The sequence below is a fragment of the Myotis lucifugus genome, unplaced genomic scaffold (genome assembly GCF_000147115.1).
Source record: "Myotis lucifugus unplaced genomic scaffold, Myoluc2.0 scaffold_124, whole genome shotgun sequence".
Lineage (NCBI taxonomy): Eukaryota > Metazoa > Chordata > Mammalia > Chiroptera > Vespertilionidae > Myotis > Myotis lucifugus.
This window is the reverse complement of record NW_005871172.1, coordinates 3,479,879-3,496,741: the sequence shown is the minus strand read 5'-3', so window position 1 is coordinate 3,496,741 and position 16,863 is coordinate 3,479,879.

Genomic DNA, 16,863 nt, shown 5'->3' with positions numbered 1-16,863 from the left:
TGTTCTGACAGACACTGCAGTAAATTGTAGATGAGTTTGATACTTTTGAGGCTTGCTTTTTAGATTTGTTATTATAGGTCCAGCACAGTCTTTTTAAGTCCAGGAAAACACTACCCAATGCCTTTCTACTCTGGCTTGGAGGAGACCAAACTCTTCTCAGACCTATAAAAGTTAGGGATTTTTTTGACCTACAGCCTTCTAGTGTTTATTTTCCCAACCTTGGGTTGTTCTTGCCCATGCTTTTATTGATCAGTCAACATTAAGCTGAAGATTGTGGGAAACCCACCGAAGTGCTTTAGAACTTGTCTCTCTGTGTAGCTCCCTCTTTCCAGTAGTCTGCCCTGAAAATTCTAGACATTTTGGCCATACTCACATTCTGATCTCTTTCTCCTCAATTCAAAGAGACTGATGAGTCTTATGTTGGATTTCTCTCTTTGCCTTATGGCATAGAAACACTTCCAAACACTAAGATGGTGTAACTATAGAGCTAATCTTTGTTTCTCTTCTTTCAGGAATCACAACCTCACATCACCTGTTGTCTAATGTCTGAAAACCACTGTTGCATATATTTTTCTCATTTTCTTTTTTTTCTATATATGTGGGAGCACAATTTTCATAGCAATCAATCCTTCACTGAAGGAAGAACAAGTCTACCTGGTCTTCATGTTGAAGGATGCTTGAGAATGGCTTAGTAAAGAGTGGGGAAGGCCCAGCCGGAGTGGCTCAGTGGTTGAGCGTCGACCCATGAACCAGGAGGTCACTGGTTCGATTCCCGGTCAGGGCACATGCCTGGGTTGCAGGCTCGATCCCCAGTGTGGGGCATGCGGGAGATAGCTGATCGATGGTTCCCTCTCATCATTGATGTTTCTATCTCTCACTCCCTCTCCCTTCATCTCTGAAATCAATATTAATATATTTTAAAAAAAGAGTGGGGAAGAATTGTTCCAACTAGTGGGCATAAGTAACTTCTCCATGATCACGTGGTCAGCAGCATTGAAATTTGAACCCAGTTCTGTCTTAGATCATGGCTAAGATCTGTACTATGTGTGGAGAATGACACTGTCTCTGAATTTTAGGTGGCCATATTCTAGTGATAAAGACAGAAACAATTATAGTACCTATAATGCTGCAAGGATGAAGATTGTTCACTTTGAAAGTGAATGACTACTTCTTGTTTATCTCTTGGTACCAGTGCCCAGATTGTGGCTGGTGATCATAGGCATTCAGGTTCAGACTCATTGCCTCAAAAAAATGTAATGGAAACACAATGAGAGTGTTTCCTCTGCCTGTGCTTGAGGCATATGATGGAGGTAGATATATGGTCAGGGTATGCACCTAGGATTCAATATTCAGAAGTTTGAATTGGATCAGCAGATTTAGGTAATACAAACTTCTTATACTTTACAGGTTGGTTTCTGTGATTCATATGAGATGCTTGGAAAGTGTACTTAAGATTAGGAAACAGCGTTTGATAGCAGAGATTTTCAAAGAGTTGGGTCAGTCTGCACAATGGCCAGAGTCTGTGCTGCTGTCTAAGCTTACAATTGTTTGTCTTATTCCTGTGCTTGAAGTGGTCTTACTGATGTAGGTGAGTAAGCACTGGCTGATGTGTCCTCTGCCCAGATGTGGGCAAAGGGCAGTTAGCTAGTGAGAAAACCACAGGTCAAGGAGGTGAGAAGTATCACAACTCTAGGTCTTCTCTTTACTGTAGGAGTCCTATGACTTCTTCTCAGCCTTGTCTTTCATCTCTCTTTCTCTCCCAGAGGACTCCTTGACTACTTGACTATCATCCTAACTGCTATGCTCTGTTCTGTTAATGCTTGTAGCTTTCTGAGGTGAAATTTGCATTGCATTACTGTTTAACTCAATCTGTTACTAGCACATTGATACCAATAAGTGAGCCAGACACAAAACCTGTGGACATTGCCTCACCTGCTTACCAAAAGCATATCTGCCTACTGGGTATATCTACTAATGCTTTCCTCTTCCTCTTAGAATGACACCATGACAGCTTCCAGTTCTGTTTTCCTGTTACCCTGAGTGGTTATATGAAAGCATCACTCTTCTATACTTTCATGGCTGATAAGCGTTGAATCTCAGAAGAAGAGGCTAAGGTCCAGGGTGCTCAGGAGCATAAATCAAATAACAGAAGAAACAAGGAAAGGGAAGCTGCTGCTGAAACAAACCAGAGGGTAGGCAAAGAAAGGAGGGCCAGGAGTTGTGGGTGAATTCTAAGAGATAGGACAGTTAGGGGAAGAATGGAGAAGATGAAGGAGGACTAGGTCTGAGATAAACCATCTGAGTGAGAATTTTCTGCTTCTGTTACCTGCCCAGATTGTTATGTAAGCATAACCAACCCACACATCGTGTGCCCATTGCCGGTGAGGTGGCATTGTCCAGATTCTGCTACCATTCCTCCCAGTCTTGATGTTCAACTCAAGTTCTGCCAGTGTCTGTTTCCTATTTGCAGTCCTGTATTGTTTCCCCCAAACATTAAATGATTAGGTAACCCCTTTGTATTTATTTACAATATTTTCTGGTTCTCAACATCTGTGTCTCACCAGGTCAGGGCCCTGTTCTAGCTTTAAGGCCACATCCAAACCTTCCCACTCTCAGTTGGCCAGCTGGCTTTGTTGATGCCCTAGCCAGACCTATCCACACCTCTCTGAACGAAGTACAACCAGCTGCTAGTGACAGTGATTCTGTCACACACACACACACACACACACACACACTCACACTCACACTCACACTCACACAGTTATGAGTTTGTACTTGATAGACACGAGTACATCATGGGCTCTGGGTGAGGGAGGCTAGGACAGGGGAAACAGGTAGGTTCCATCTATCTTCCCAAACTCTAATTATTGCATGAAGCCAGCACAACTATGTCTAAGCCTGGGCTTCCTTGGAAATATATTCCAGAAAGCCTCTAGGATTTCTGCCTCTGGGGTTAAGGTTTTAAAGAAGTTACTGAATTTTGAGGACACAGCCTCTTCATTAATTGTGGTTGTATCACTACAGAGCCTCTAGGGGAGATACTAGGAGATTAGTTGTAAATTTGATTCTAATGAGGGACACGCAGGATGACTGAGGGTCATGTGTGCCTTGGGCAGAAATATGAAGTGAGGGAGCTTTACAAATTGGAGCCGGTCCCAAATATTTCTTTCTTTCAACTCTAAGTATTTAGAGGAAGTAGCTCGCTTTAAAATATGTTGACTATATCTTCTAATTAAACACTGAAAACTACTTTTTAATATATATTCAAAATTATAAAATAATTGCTAAATTATGCAGATTTTTATGGTGGGCTTGAAATAAGCCGATTTTTTAAAATTGGCACCTTTTGCTGATTCAAAGATGTTAATCATAGGGACCCTAATAGGCCTATCAGACTTCTTTAATGTATTCAAATAAAATGAGCAAAATCATTAAATGCCCAAATATTGATTTAAAGTGCTCCAAGTGGTAATGAAATTTGGCTTTCCACTTGAGACAGGGCACACTGGCTGTGTGCTTTAATTTCAGGGAAACTTCTGAAGTGTGAGAAGAGTGGAGATCAGACAGAGAGAGAAGGGAAGGGGGAAGGGGGAAGAGAGAAAGGGAGAAGGAGGAGAGGAGGAGACAGAGGAGAGAGAGAGAGAGAGAGAGAGAGAGAGAGAGAGAGAGAGAGAGATTAAGACATAAGGTTCCAGCCAATGGACTAGAATGAACCATTGGTTTAAACAGAGAGAAAGTTATAGTTGAAAGGATCCTGTTAGCCTACTAAAACTGTCTAAGTGCCCAAGGTAAATGCCAACACAGAAGCCCAGATTGCCTTTAAAAGGGGATGAGGAGAGGAGAAAATGTCAGATACTGGGCTCTAGCTCCTTCCCTTTAAAGACCACCATGAAATGAAATTCAGAATGAATGTCATATATAAAATAAAGAGCCAGGGTCGTAACGACTGTTATGAATGAAGGCTCAACCAGATCAGGCCGGTAGGGGAGGGCAGTTACGGGTGATCAGGCAGGCAGAGACAGTTAGAGGCAATAAGGCCAGCAGGGAAGGGCAATTGGGGGCAAGATCAGACCAGCAGGGGAGGGCAATTAGGGGCAATCAGGCAGGCAGAGACAGTTAGGGGCGATCAGGCCAGCAGGGGAGAGCAGTTAGGGGCAAGATCAGGCTGGCAAGGGAGGGCTGTTGGTGGCGAGATCAGGCCAGCAGGAGAGGGCATTTGGAGGCAACCAGGCTGGCAGAGGAGGGCAGTTGGGGGCAAGATCAGGCCAGCAAGGGAGGGCAGTTAGGGGCGATCAGGCAGGCAGAGGCAGTTAGGGGCGATCAGGAAGGCAGGCAGGTGAGTGGTTAGGAGACAGTGGTCCCAGATTTTGAGAGGGGTGTCCGACTGGCAGTTTAGGCCCATAGGGATATCCCCCAAGGGGTCCCCAATTGGAGTGGGTGCAGGCTGGGCTGAGGGAACCCCCCCTCCATGCACGAATTTCATGTACTGGGCCTCTAGTCACAGATAAGGCAAGTCCATGCATGCCCATGACTCAAACACCCTTACATTAGTTTCCAAGGGCTGCTGTAACAAATTGCTCCAATTATTGTGACTTAAAACAATAGAAATGTATTTTTTCAGAGTTTTAGAGGCCAGAAATGTAGAACACAAGGTATCTGCAGAGGCTTTAGGGAGGAATCTGTTTCTCTTCTAGCTTTGGTATTGCCAGCTTCCTCTGCTTGTAGCTGCATCAGCCATCTCTGCTTCTGCGATTGCCTGTGTGTGTGTGTGTGTGTGTGTCTTCTCCTCTTCTGTCTATTTTATAAGGATACTTGTCATTGGATTTAGGGCCTACCCAGACAATCCAGGATTCGCTCAATACCCCAACTTAATCAAATTTGCAAAGATCCTTCCCCCAATCCTGGGAATTAGTATATAGACATACCTTTTTAGAGAGTCACTCTTCAACCCACTACAATCATTTCACCTTTGGTTCACCCTGTGGAAGTTCTTTAGGAGAATTACCTGTGGGATGAAGATGAGCCAAGAGGTGTATTTTACAAAAAGCTAAAGGTCAACAAAGAGCTGTGGTTGCATTTAGAAAGATGGGCAAGGGAATGTCTTTGGTAGAGGAAACAGGTTATGACAAGGCCTGGAGGCAAGGATGAGAGATGGTGGCCATTGGGAGAAAAAGGAAGAGAAATGGGGGGCACAGAGAGTGATTGAGGTGACTGAGGAGCCACAGAAAGCAGGGCCTAGTAGACCATATGGAGTTTGGCTATATCCCGAGGATAAGGGGACATCACAGGAAGTTTTAATCTGAGAAGGGATGTAATTTGCACTTTCATTATTCATCTAATATGGGCAGGATCCTAGAGCACTGATTCATTCTCAAAGCTGATGAAAACTTTTAAAGCTAGGGAGGGTGGGTGGTTGGGTGGGTGGGAAGAGATCAGCTAATGAACTTGTATGCATATATGTATAACCCTGGACACAGACATTAGGGAGATGAGGGCCTGAGGTGGGGAGGCAGGGGGTGCTGTGAGAGGTCAATGGGGGGAAGGGGGACATATGTAATACTTTCAACAATAAAGATTTAAAATAAATAAATAAAATAAATGTGCAAAAAACCCTTTTAAATAAAATGTAGCTTAAAGATAATTTCTAATAGAATAAAAAGTAATATATTCCTTTCAAATGAATTTTAAAGACATTATTAGTAACAATAGTCATCAATCACAGCATCCCTGTACACATTCCTGCTATGAGACTGAGTCGCCTGCCCAGAGTGGCAGCAGCCAGAATGTACCATTTGACCCACACACCAGGATGAATAAGGAACCCAAGGGGTGTCGCTCAGAGGCTGGCCTGAACCACTGGCATTCTTCTGCTTGGGAATTTGAACAATAAGATGAAGAATCTGCACAGCACTTATGCTGGACTTGCTCTGTGGATGGCTCAAGCCTCCAGTGAGCTGGGAATTAAGAGGTCGGCAGGCTGTGTGTAAGTAGGACAGGTGGTTTGCCATGAGAGGCACAAATGGAGCAGGCACACCGAAATAAGAGACAAGTGCCTACGTGGTCAGAGGTGCCATCTTTCTATACCTGTAAAATAAAACGACGTCAGCTCTGAGCAAGTAGAGAGGCTTCTTCTGTTCCTTATCAATAAGACTCGTAAGACAAAAACATCACCCTTAGCAAAAGAAGCAAGGAAACACAAAAGCAACAAATGTTATAACATTGGTGATATAAAACAGTCCTGACATCAGATATAAATGGGCTAAAAGTTCCTAATAAGATGATAACATAAATAACAATTCTCAGGTTGCTCCCTCACTCTCCTGTGAGGTGAAGAACCATCTGATTATAAGATTAACAAAGAAATGACGTTTGAGTGGCTCCTGCACTCTGAGAGAGCTGGAACTTACTTCCAGTCTTCTCTCCACATTCCGGCCACTGTTTGGTGCTTTCATTGCTATTGTTAAGTTCTGATGCTCGTATTTTGTTACACAATAAACATTTTCCTGATATGCTCCCTTCTTCCTGACCCCTAACGAATTTGGTGTTATTTCGTAAACAGAATCTTAGGTATAAGGCAATAAAGATCATTGTGAAGAGCAAGAAGGGAAAACTGAATACTACTTGTTGATGCATTTTATCTTGGAAAAACAGTGATGGCTTTTCCCCGTGCTCTTGAAGAGTATCCCGAGTCAGCTCCTGGGTTGCCAAGTGAACTTGGAAAAGGAGGTAACAGTGTACAGAGTGCCTATTAACCTAGGCTCCTTGTGTGGCCTTTTAACGCTTCTAACTAGTCCCTGTTAGTGGTTTCAGGAATCTGATAAAAGGTTGCTGCAGCTATCTAAACTTTGGCTCAAGGAGTAAAAGGGATTATGTTCTATCTGTTGGCTTTGAGCCTCTTAAATTTTGTCTTAACTCTATCTTCTCTGTCTTGTTAGCTTTTGTATCTCTCTCTCTCTCTCTCTCCCTCTCTCTCTCACCTTATATGGATTGATGACCCTTTATAAGAGCATTTACTCAAATTTTGCTGAAAAACATTCTACTCATTGAACAAACATGAACAAGTAACTACTGTATATGCCATGAACCTTTGGTGCATTATTTTTTCAGCAAAACCCTATAGTGCCAAGCACTGCCACTATAATGAGGAAGACGGACTCGCCTTTCATATCCTGCCCCAACATTTGGGTAAACTCCTCCCCCTCCCAGCAAGGCCTCTGCCTGCCAGGACAGGGGAATGGGCACCATGGCATCTGCACCTAAGATTTTGATCCTCATAATATTTAATCCTGAAAGGTCGATTTTATTTCCCTCGTTTTACCAAGAACAAAAATGTGATCTAGACATACAAAGTCAATCGCTCATGGTCACACTGCTATAAAATACAAGGCTCAGGGTTTAAACCCAGATTTGCCTGATTCCAAAGCCCATACTCTTCATACTGCAGCACAAAATATCCATTTGTTTAAGAAGCCCTGTGAGAGCCTCACATTAACAAGGAAGAGCTGGTCCTCCCTGCCACTGGGTATTGTCAGAGGAGAGCCCACACTGCAGAACAGTGAGTGTACACATTCAAGTTCAATGTTCATGTGTTGTCTTCCTCCCCCGACCTCTGTCTCAGCTTCTCTAGTACCCCTGGACTCTGCATAGGGACTGGCGCTCAGGAAACACCCACTGATGGATGCCTTAGGCACCATGAGACAGGACAGGCTGAGAAAGCAGCACCTGGCCCCGAGGTGAGGTTCTGACCTCTCTCCCCTCCCATTGCAAGTCCTGACCTGCCCCTCACCAGGCAGATCACATTCTTCAAGCTATTAATTATCATGATGGATGTCCCCCTCCCTACTGAGCCTTGTATCTGCCCTTTGGCATATTGTTGAATTAGAATGCATAACTAATTAAAGGTGACCTCACTCCAGGCTGCTGGGTCTCCTGTGTCAGAGCAACCATAAAACTGGTCATCAGAATGTGTCCTCTTTCCCCCACTAGCTCCCCCCTTTCGTGTGTGTGTGTGTGTGTGTGTGTGTGTTAATTTCAAATCCTTTCCCTGCATCAGTGAGCAGATGAGATCCTCAGCCAGCTTTCATCTTTCAGAAAAATGAATAGTGCAGAGAGAACATTATCAAATGAGCTGTTGAAGAAGTCAGTGAATATGTCATTGAGTATGACTGCTTCCCGAATGAATGTAGATTTATCTCTGTTATCTGCCCACTCCCTCCCAACCAGGCCCCCCTTGCCAGGCCAGCCCTCAGGGCAGGGGCTGCTGCCATGAATCCTGACCGACAGCTGCCTCTCCTGGCTGACAGGTCCAGCCGGGGCCTCTGAGCTTGTTTTGGAATCTGGTTTGTTAACATTATAAATGAGCTCATTGGACAGCCCTGTTAAACACCTCGCACTTCCTGCTTCTGCAATTTCTTAGAGGATCCCATTTCCATTAGGCAGACGGGAGGACAGGGCCACACTCACTCAGACATTGTTTTATCATGTCAAGAGCTGCTGAATGTCTGTGACTACATAAGAACTAGAAAGCATCCATTTTACTCTTATTTGGCTGTTTCATTAAAGTCAGTGAACTCAGTTCTTGCACCATTCATTCATTCACCAAATATTTCTAGAACACCTTTTCATGCAGGGAATTGTGACTGGAGGGAGATGAGGACCCTGCCCTCATGGAGCACACACTTTAGTTTATAATCACCCTGAGGAAGCAATTTTAGTCGGTTACAGGTTCTCAAAGGAATGGACTATGAAAACGAAGAAAAGGTGGTTGTTTAGGCAGAATGTCATCACCAGAACATTGTCTTTGGAGTCAGACAGGTCTGTAGGAATCCTCTTAGCGAGAAAAGAGAAGTTATTGCATCTGGAACAGGAACAAGATGCCATGAATAAGCGTGGTCATCAAAGAAGGAAACGTTGGAAATTAAAAATATAGTCAGAATAGTGAAAAAATAATTAGAAGTGTTGGAAGATAAAAGTGAAAAACTAAAAGGAAAAGACAAAACAAAGAGATGAAAATTAGTGGAAAAAAGATAATTAAATTAGAGATGGAAAATAGGAGTCTAGCACTTGGTTAATATGACTTGCAAATAACGAAAATAGAGAAAAGAAAGAAACAATTATCAGAAAAATAGTACAGGAAACATTTCCCACAATTGAAGAACATCTTTCCAGGTTGCAAGGGTTCACTGAGGGTTGAGAAATAGAATGAACAAAAAGGCCTACTAGAAGGCAGCACATCATTGTGAAATTTCAGGACACAGGATAAGAAGATTCTAGAAGCTACGGGGCTTATAGGAGGAGGAGAAGAAATTGACACGCTGAAGACTGGAAATCAGGGCATCAGGCATCTCCACAGCAGCATGGGGAGCTGGGAAACTTGCAGCGATGCTTTGAAAATACTGAAGAAAAATGACTTAAAACCAAATGGTCATTGTATACAAGGATAGCACAAGGGTATTTTCAGACAAACCAGGTCTCAAAAACAAATAGTCTCCCACGTGCCTTTTCTCATGATGCTACAGCAGAATGTTCTTTGCAAAGGAATAAAACAGAAAAGGAAGAAAACATGGGATATAGGGAACAAAATCTTGTAAGGAAGGAATTGGAGAGCCATAGCTTGGAAAGGAAGTGGGAAGTCCTCAGGAGGGATGCCACCGAGAGAAAAGCAGAACAATACCTTTTCTGATGTCTCTATATGGAAAGAGGTTTAGAACTCATTCATTGTCTAGATCAACGGTCGGCAAACTGTGGCTCACGAGCCACATGCAGCTCTTTGGCCCCTTGAGTGTGGCTCTTCCACAAAATGCCGACTTCTGCGCATGGGCCACGAAGTTTCAATCGCACTGTACGTGCGCGCCCGCACGTGTTATTTTGTGGACGAGCCACACTCAAGGGGCCAAAGAGCCGCATGTGGCTCGCGAGCCGCAGTTTGCCAACCACTGGTGTAGATGAATGAGGGATCTTCAGCACTACAGAAGTATTTGTTCATGAAATTTACAAAACAAGCAAAAACTCTAGAGCCCACTTTCCAGGTACTGGCTCATCCCGGCTTAGAAAATCATCCACGTGACCCAGATAAGAAGCTCTGTTTCTGCATGGCACAGACTCTGCCCCACCTGGGCTCCCCATTTGGGGATTATAGAATCCACTTTAACCCCCCTATGCTTCCGCCTTTCAGGGTGTAGACCCAGAAGTGTAGATGCTGCAAGGAACTATTACTCTGGAAAAAAAGAGCAGGTCTCAACAAAGTGTCCTGAGACAGAGAGTGACAACATGATTAAAACACAGGGAATGTTGTGGCCCTATTCATTCTTTTGCTAATTATTGAGCACCTGCTGCATGCTAGACCTTCTAGGTAACCTGGTGACTTCAGCTCTATAATGCCTGAATGGCTTGATGGAAAGTGGGGTACACTGTGAGGATGGTGGCTTCCCAAGTGGGGGAGGGAAGAGGAAAGATGGGCACTAGGAGCCCCCTGTTCATTTTAGCCAAGCTGTGTATGGCCAGGGAGCATTTACAGTGGAGCGTAGAGGGGAAAAATGGGGTAGACAGAGAAGCAGGGAGACAAAGACAGTAACACAGAGAGGGAGGCAGAGAGACATTGAGAAAGAGACAGAAAGAGAAAACAAGGATTTCGTTAGCAATGAAATGCATTCAGTAGCATTAGAGATAAAAAGGAATATCCAATTAACACACCATATAATTGCTTGCAGACATTCTTTTTTTATTTAAAGATGAAATAGCTAAGAGTTCTAATCAAAACTAGGGTCACAACCTACATATTAAATGAAAGAAATTGATTGGGTTTTTATTATGCCCTGACTACTGCCAATGTGCCTGGATCACAGATTGCCATAAATTTATACTTATAAACTACTAATTGCCCAAGTCATAATGGTAACAATGGGATAATGAAATCATCCTGATCAAGCTGAAGCCAAATTCTGCTTGACAACAGGGGGGCTTTGTGAGGGGAACAGGGAAGAAGAAATTGAGCATACAAACCCAGGATATTTTATTATAATAAACACCAGCAGGGCAAGTACAAAGACCTCTGAAGGCCTTAAGTTCTGAGGTAGGAGGGCTTCCTTTCTTAACAAATCACATAAGAAGGGGGGCGGTTACGTTTAGAACACAAGCACTAGTATTCTTTATTTGTCTTGAAAAACTAATGACTGACTTAATCACATTTGATTAAAGGAGATGTGTTGATGTAGTCATGTGTTTCTGATTGCATTAGGCTTGATTGAAAGTGGCAGGGAGAGTATGTAATAGTCTAACTGTCCCCTATATCTTGTCATTGGGACTTGGCAGGCATGACGTGGGAGAATCCTGAGGGAATCGTTGTGGTGAACAATGTCATCTTTCAACTTGGGGGAGGGGGCCTGGGGAACTGAACTCCAACAAAATCAGGGCTCCCGGATCAGAGCTGATGAAGGACTCAGAATTGATCTGCAGACACTTCCATATTTAGAGGATTGGAAAAAACTAAAGTGCATGGCCACATAGAAGCATTCTCTTTCTGGAACATGTACAAATTGGTTGACAAGCTGGGGACGTTTTTATTTTTTAATATTAATGTGCACAAGAAGGCAAGCACTTTGATTTAGGAATTAATAGGCAAACCCAATTTTTAAAATGAACTTGTTCATTTTAACCTACTTTGACTCGTTCCAAGAAAGATTTACACTGATGTAAACAATAATTGATTTGGAAGTCCTGCTACACTAATACATAAATACAGATCTGCGGGTGATAATTTGGAGGCCCAGGACCACCAGCTTAACCAAACACTGGGCATGGCAGGAGTGGGCTTCTGACAGTTGTACCTTTCCAGGAGCTATGATTCTCACCTGAGTTTGGCCCTTCCTCATATTTCACTTTGATGATTGATGGGGCTTTTATTCTCACCACCACCTCTTGCTCACTGAATATGTTTTTTAAATACGGGGAGAATGCACAGGTTCTCAAGCTCTAGCCTGCATCAGAGTCACTGAAGATTTAGATGGGTGGTTCCCCCACTCTCAGAGTCTTACATTAAGTCTGAGTGGGGCCTGAGACTTTTCATTTCTAACAAGTCCCTGGTCCTGGTGGTGCAGGGGTTAAATTTTGAGCATGCTTTGCTATAGGAAACTTTCTGATTTGTTCATGTGATCCCCTTTCAAAGTCCCAAAGGACTGCTCAAAATTCTCCACTGTTTCCCAGTCATTACGGAGTAAAGTTCAGGTCTCAGCTTTTCATCTTTCTTGGAAGGAAGCAGAATTTGGGAAAAGACAGACAGACATGCCAGATAGATAACCAAATCCCGGATCCTGCCATTCCAAAGATGTTCTTCATCTACCCCTAAATGACTTTTCTAATTAAAACTTGTTAGTGTACTAAAAAATTAATATATAGAGTGTATATAAATTTTGGAAAATGCAAAGAAGAAAACATGAATATGTTTTCTGGCCAAGAAAAAAAGTCTGGAAAGTTAGACATGTGGCCATCTACACTAATAAAAGAGAAACATGCAAATTGTTGTCACTCCGCTATGCCCACCAGCCAATCAGAGTGACTATGCAAATTGATCTAACAAAAATGGCAGTTAATTTGCATACGCAGGCTTGGAGCGAAGACTGAAGGCTCCGGCTGGAGTGAAGACTGAAGACTGAAGACTGAAGACTGAAGACTGAAGAGGCTTGGCTTCCCTGCTGCAACCGGACCAAAGGCCTGGGTCCCGGGTGCAGGAGGAAAACCGGTGCCAGCAACTAGGAGAAGGAAAGCCTATTGCATAAATATTTGTGCAACAGGCTTCTAGTTATTGATAATTATTGCTTAGTGGTAGCATCCTGAATGATTTTCACCATTTTATTTGAACTTATCTATGTTGTTTGATTTTTTTAATGAACAGTGATATTTTCTGTGAAGAAAATCATCTACAATCCTACCAACCAGAAGAAACAAAACTAACTTTTAAACAATATATATATTTTTATTGATTTCTGAGGGAGAGGGAGAAAAGCTAGAAACATCAAGGATGAGAGAGAATCATTGATTAGCTGCCCCCAGCACACCCCCTACTGGGGATGGACCCTGCAATCCAGGCATGTGCCCTTGGCTGGAATCAAACCCAGGACCCTTCAGTCCACAGGCCGACGCTTTATCCACTGAGCCAAACCAGCTAGGTCAGCAAAACTAACTTTTTACCCTAATTCTTGTGATTTTTCTTCATACATAATTTTTCAAAGTGAACAATATCTAATTCCCCAGGTTCAATTTGACTTTTTGTCCTCTGCCCTCAGCTCTGTCCTGCTGGTCATGCACATCAGTATCAATTGTGAATCAATGCCAACTCCACTGCCCCTTGGTGAGGTCACACCAACCATCTGCACTTATTTTCTGAGAAGCTCTGGAAAGTTTTCTGGGCTGGAAGGCGGGATCTCCTGCCTCCACTCCTCCCTGGGCATGTTGCGACACCTGAGGGCATGGACCATATCTCATGGAGAATGGAGCTCGACAAGGCTTGATTTCAGCTCAGTCACTCTCTAGCTGTGTGGCCAGTAAATTTTTGCCCACACAGCTGGAGAAGTTCCTGTCTATAGAAAACTATTATAAATACTTAATGGCTAGACTAAAGATTAAATGACATATGACATGCCTGGCTGGTGTGGTTCAGTGGTTGAGCATCAACCTACAAACAGGAGGTCATGATTTGATTCCTGGTCAGGGCACATGCTAGGGTTTTGGGTTTTCGGCTCGGTCCCCAGTGTGGGGGCATGCAGAAGGCAGCTGATCAGTAATCCTCTCTCATCATTGATGTTTCTCTCTCATTTCCTCTCACTTTCTCTCTGAAATCAATAAAAAATATCTAAAATAATAATAATAATCTATAATAATAAAAGCATAATATGCTAATTAGACCAGACAGCCGAAAGAACTTCCAGACGTCCTTCTGGATGACCTTCCAGACAAAGCTGGGGTTGCGAGGGCCGAGCCCCTTGCACGAATTTTGTGCATCGGGACTCTAGTAATAATAATAACATGTGACAGTGTCTGATCCACAGGAAGTAGTCATTAAACATAATTTCCTTCCCCACTCTGTTTCCTCATCCATATAATAGAGTTGTTTCTACCTTCCTCACCTTCTGGCTGGGCTGCATGAGGTGTGTATAGAGGGGTGGGCAAAAGTAGGTTAATAATACTAAATAATACAATAATTAAGAAATAAATAATACAAGGATAAACTCTGTTTCGCATACTCACAACTGTAAAACTACTTTTGTCCGCCCCATACATAAAATAAAAGTCTTTTGGAAATATGATTATGCCATCTGGTTTTCTGGATAATGGACAGAGTTTGTGGCAGTGAGAATTCTAGTTTCCTACTTTAGCCCAAACCCTTTTCTCTGTGACTCACTCCTGACTAGACAACTCCCTTAAAATATTGTTGGGTGGCCTTGAACAAGCTATATCCTCTCTCTAGACCTCAACCCTTCCTCTCTACCATCCACCCATTTGTACCAAGGAGTGGTTGCATTTGATTTTTCTTCCAAAGCCCTTCTTTTTTTTGTTTTAAATCAGAGCTCTCTGAGTTCTAACATTCTCTGATTTTATAAGCTTATAAACCTAATAGATGGTTTAATATAAAAAAAGTAGAAGATAAGATGTTTGAAAGAAGGGAGGAGAGGTGACCAGTAAGAAAAATGAGCAAGAGAGAAAAATAAGTGAAAGAAGAAATGAAGGAGAAATAGAGCAATGAACAAACAAACAAAAACAGGAACCTTGCGCACCAGCAAAAGAAAGAGGCTTCAGGCTGCCCATCCACAGACAAGATAGACATATATTTTTCTGTAAAGCTGTTTTTCTTCCTCCCATACAATGAAGGCAGAGCCGTAGTTAGAATTTTTAGTAGCTTCAAGCTAATTTAAACTTCATCGTTCTGTTTGACTAGCATTAAAATACCATATAGATTTTTCTTCAGCGGGTTTGTACATCACCATGTAATTGGCACCCTCGATACCTGCTATTACTCTTTCTTCCACAATAGAGGTGGTCAGAAAGTTCAGAGGAAAAAAATTCCCCTTCTGCATCTACTTGATTTCATAACGCAGAATGAATGTGAGACATGGATCAGGTTTTAAATAAATTATTAGCACCATATAATTTCTTGTCATATAATCGGGGGTACATTTCATGTGGAAAAAAAAAGAAGTGAGAAAATAATTCGCAAATCGGTTTTAACATGAAAACATGCAAGAATACCTAAAACAGAACTTAAATGTTTTATAAAATATGTGTTTGCTTCCTGTTACAGTTTCTGCTTTTTTCTCATGTTTTTAAGAGGAAAAAATAATTTATGTTTCTGATAAGTTCCCTTTACACAAGTTTCTGTTGCCATTCCTTGCATAGGGAGACTCCACAGTGTATTCATTTCAGTTACATTTTGTTGTTTGAGAATCAGAGATACTCAGAGTTAGGAGGAAGGTTTGGGTTCATCTGGGCTGATATCCTGTCTGAGGCCAAATCCCTTCTACAGCTTCCCAGGCATTTGGTCATTCTGTCTTTGTTTGTATAGTTCCAGGGACAGGCCACCCACACCTCCATCAGGGAAGCATCAGGCTGACAGGCAGACAGCCTGTTTGAGGTCTGGAGTCGGACTTGACTCCCAGACCTGTTGTTTACCTGCTGTGGGCAAGTCATTTAATCCCTGGGAGCATTGGATGACTCATCTGTGAAGTGGAATAGCATCCTGAACCCATAGAGGAGGTATGAGGTTTCAAAGTGATAATGGCTATGAGAGTCCCAGCATAGTACCTGGAATACAGTAGGTGCTCAATAAAAGTGCAGCCTATTTTGCAGGACTGAGCCATTCATTCCTTGCTTGACAGATTCTTCGTTCCCCAGTCACCCTGAGGATAAGCTGAAATCTGCCCCCAGGCAACTTCTACCCACTGGTGGTGGTTCTATCTTTGGGGACCACACAAAACAAGCCTGTGCTCCTATTCTTCCATGTGATGGAAATTGTCAGACAAACATGTCCCTTTGATTCCTCTCATCTCACTGAGAATTCCTAATGATAATTTAGTGAGTATATTGGATAATACAGAATCTATTAGGTATCACCAGAAACCAGCCAGAAAACTGTATCTAAAAGTTCATCTCTATAGTAAAAGTGGAAATAGATTGGTGGAGAGGGCTATGAAGGTATATTCTATAGACATGTCTGGCTTCAGAGGCCCAGTCTAGGAAGTCTCCTAGGAACTTCTAGTTGCAAGAGGTGTCTGGTTCTTTATCCCAACACATTTCTCTTGGGTCTGTAACAGCTTTATCCTCCAAGCATTTGCTCCTAATGAATTATACAACATACCTAAAAACAAACAACTAAAATATATAGTGACTTCCTTAAATGGTTTAATAAATACAGTATTAACCAAATGTTGATAAATTAAGGACACATTTTTGGTCTTATCTCAAGAAAGGAAAAATCACATGGAGAGACTAGTGCTAATAAAAAGGTTGGGGCAGATGACCAACCACCACCATTCACGAGGGGGTCATGAGGGTCTTTCAGTTTTCTCATGGGGAATTTGTGAATGTACCTGCTGAGAATTCCGCACTCAGCTCTTTCCTGTCTTCCCCAGTCCCATTGTCATGGGGACTGCTTCCCCCCAGACCCTTATCAGGTCTCCTCTGGACGAGTAGAACAGCCACTCTCTCCGCATCCAGCCTCAACTTCTTCTGACCCACAGAGCTCCAGGATCATTTCTAAATCCAAGTGTTTCACTCTTCTATTTAATATCCTTTGGTGAGTTGTGATGGCTTCACAAATAAAACACAACTTCATAATCTTGCACACAGTTCCCTGTAAGATCTGATTCCAGCTGA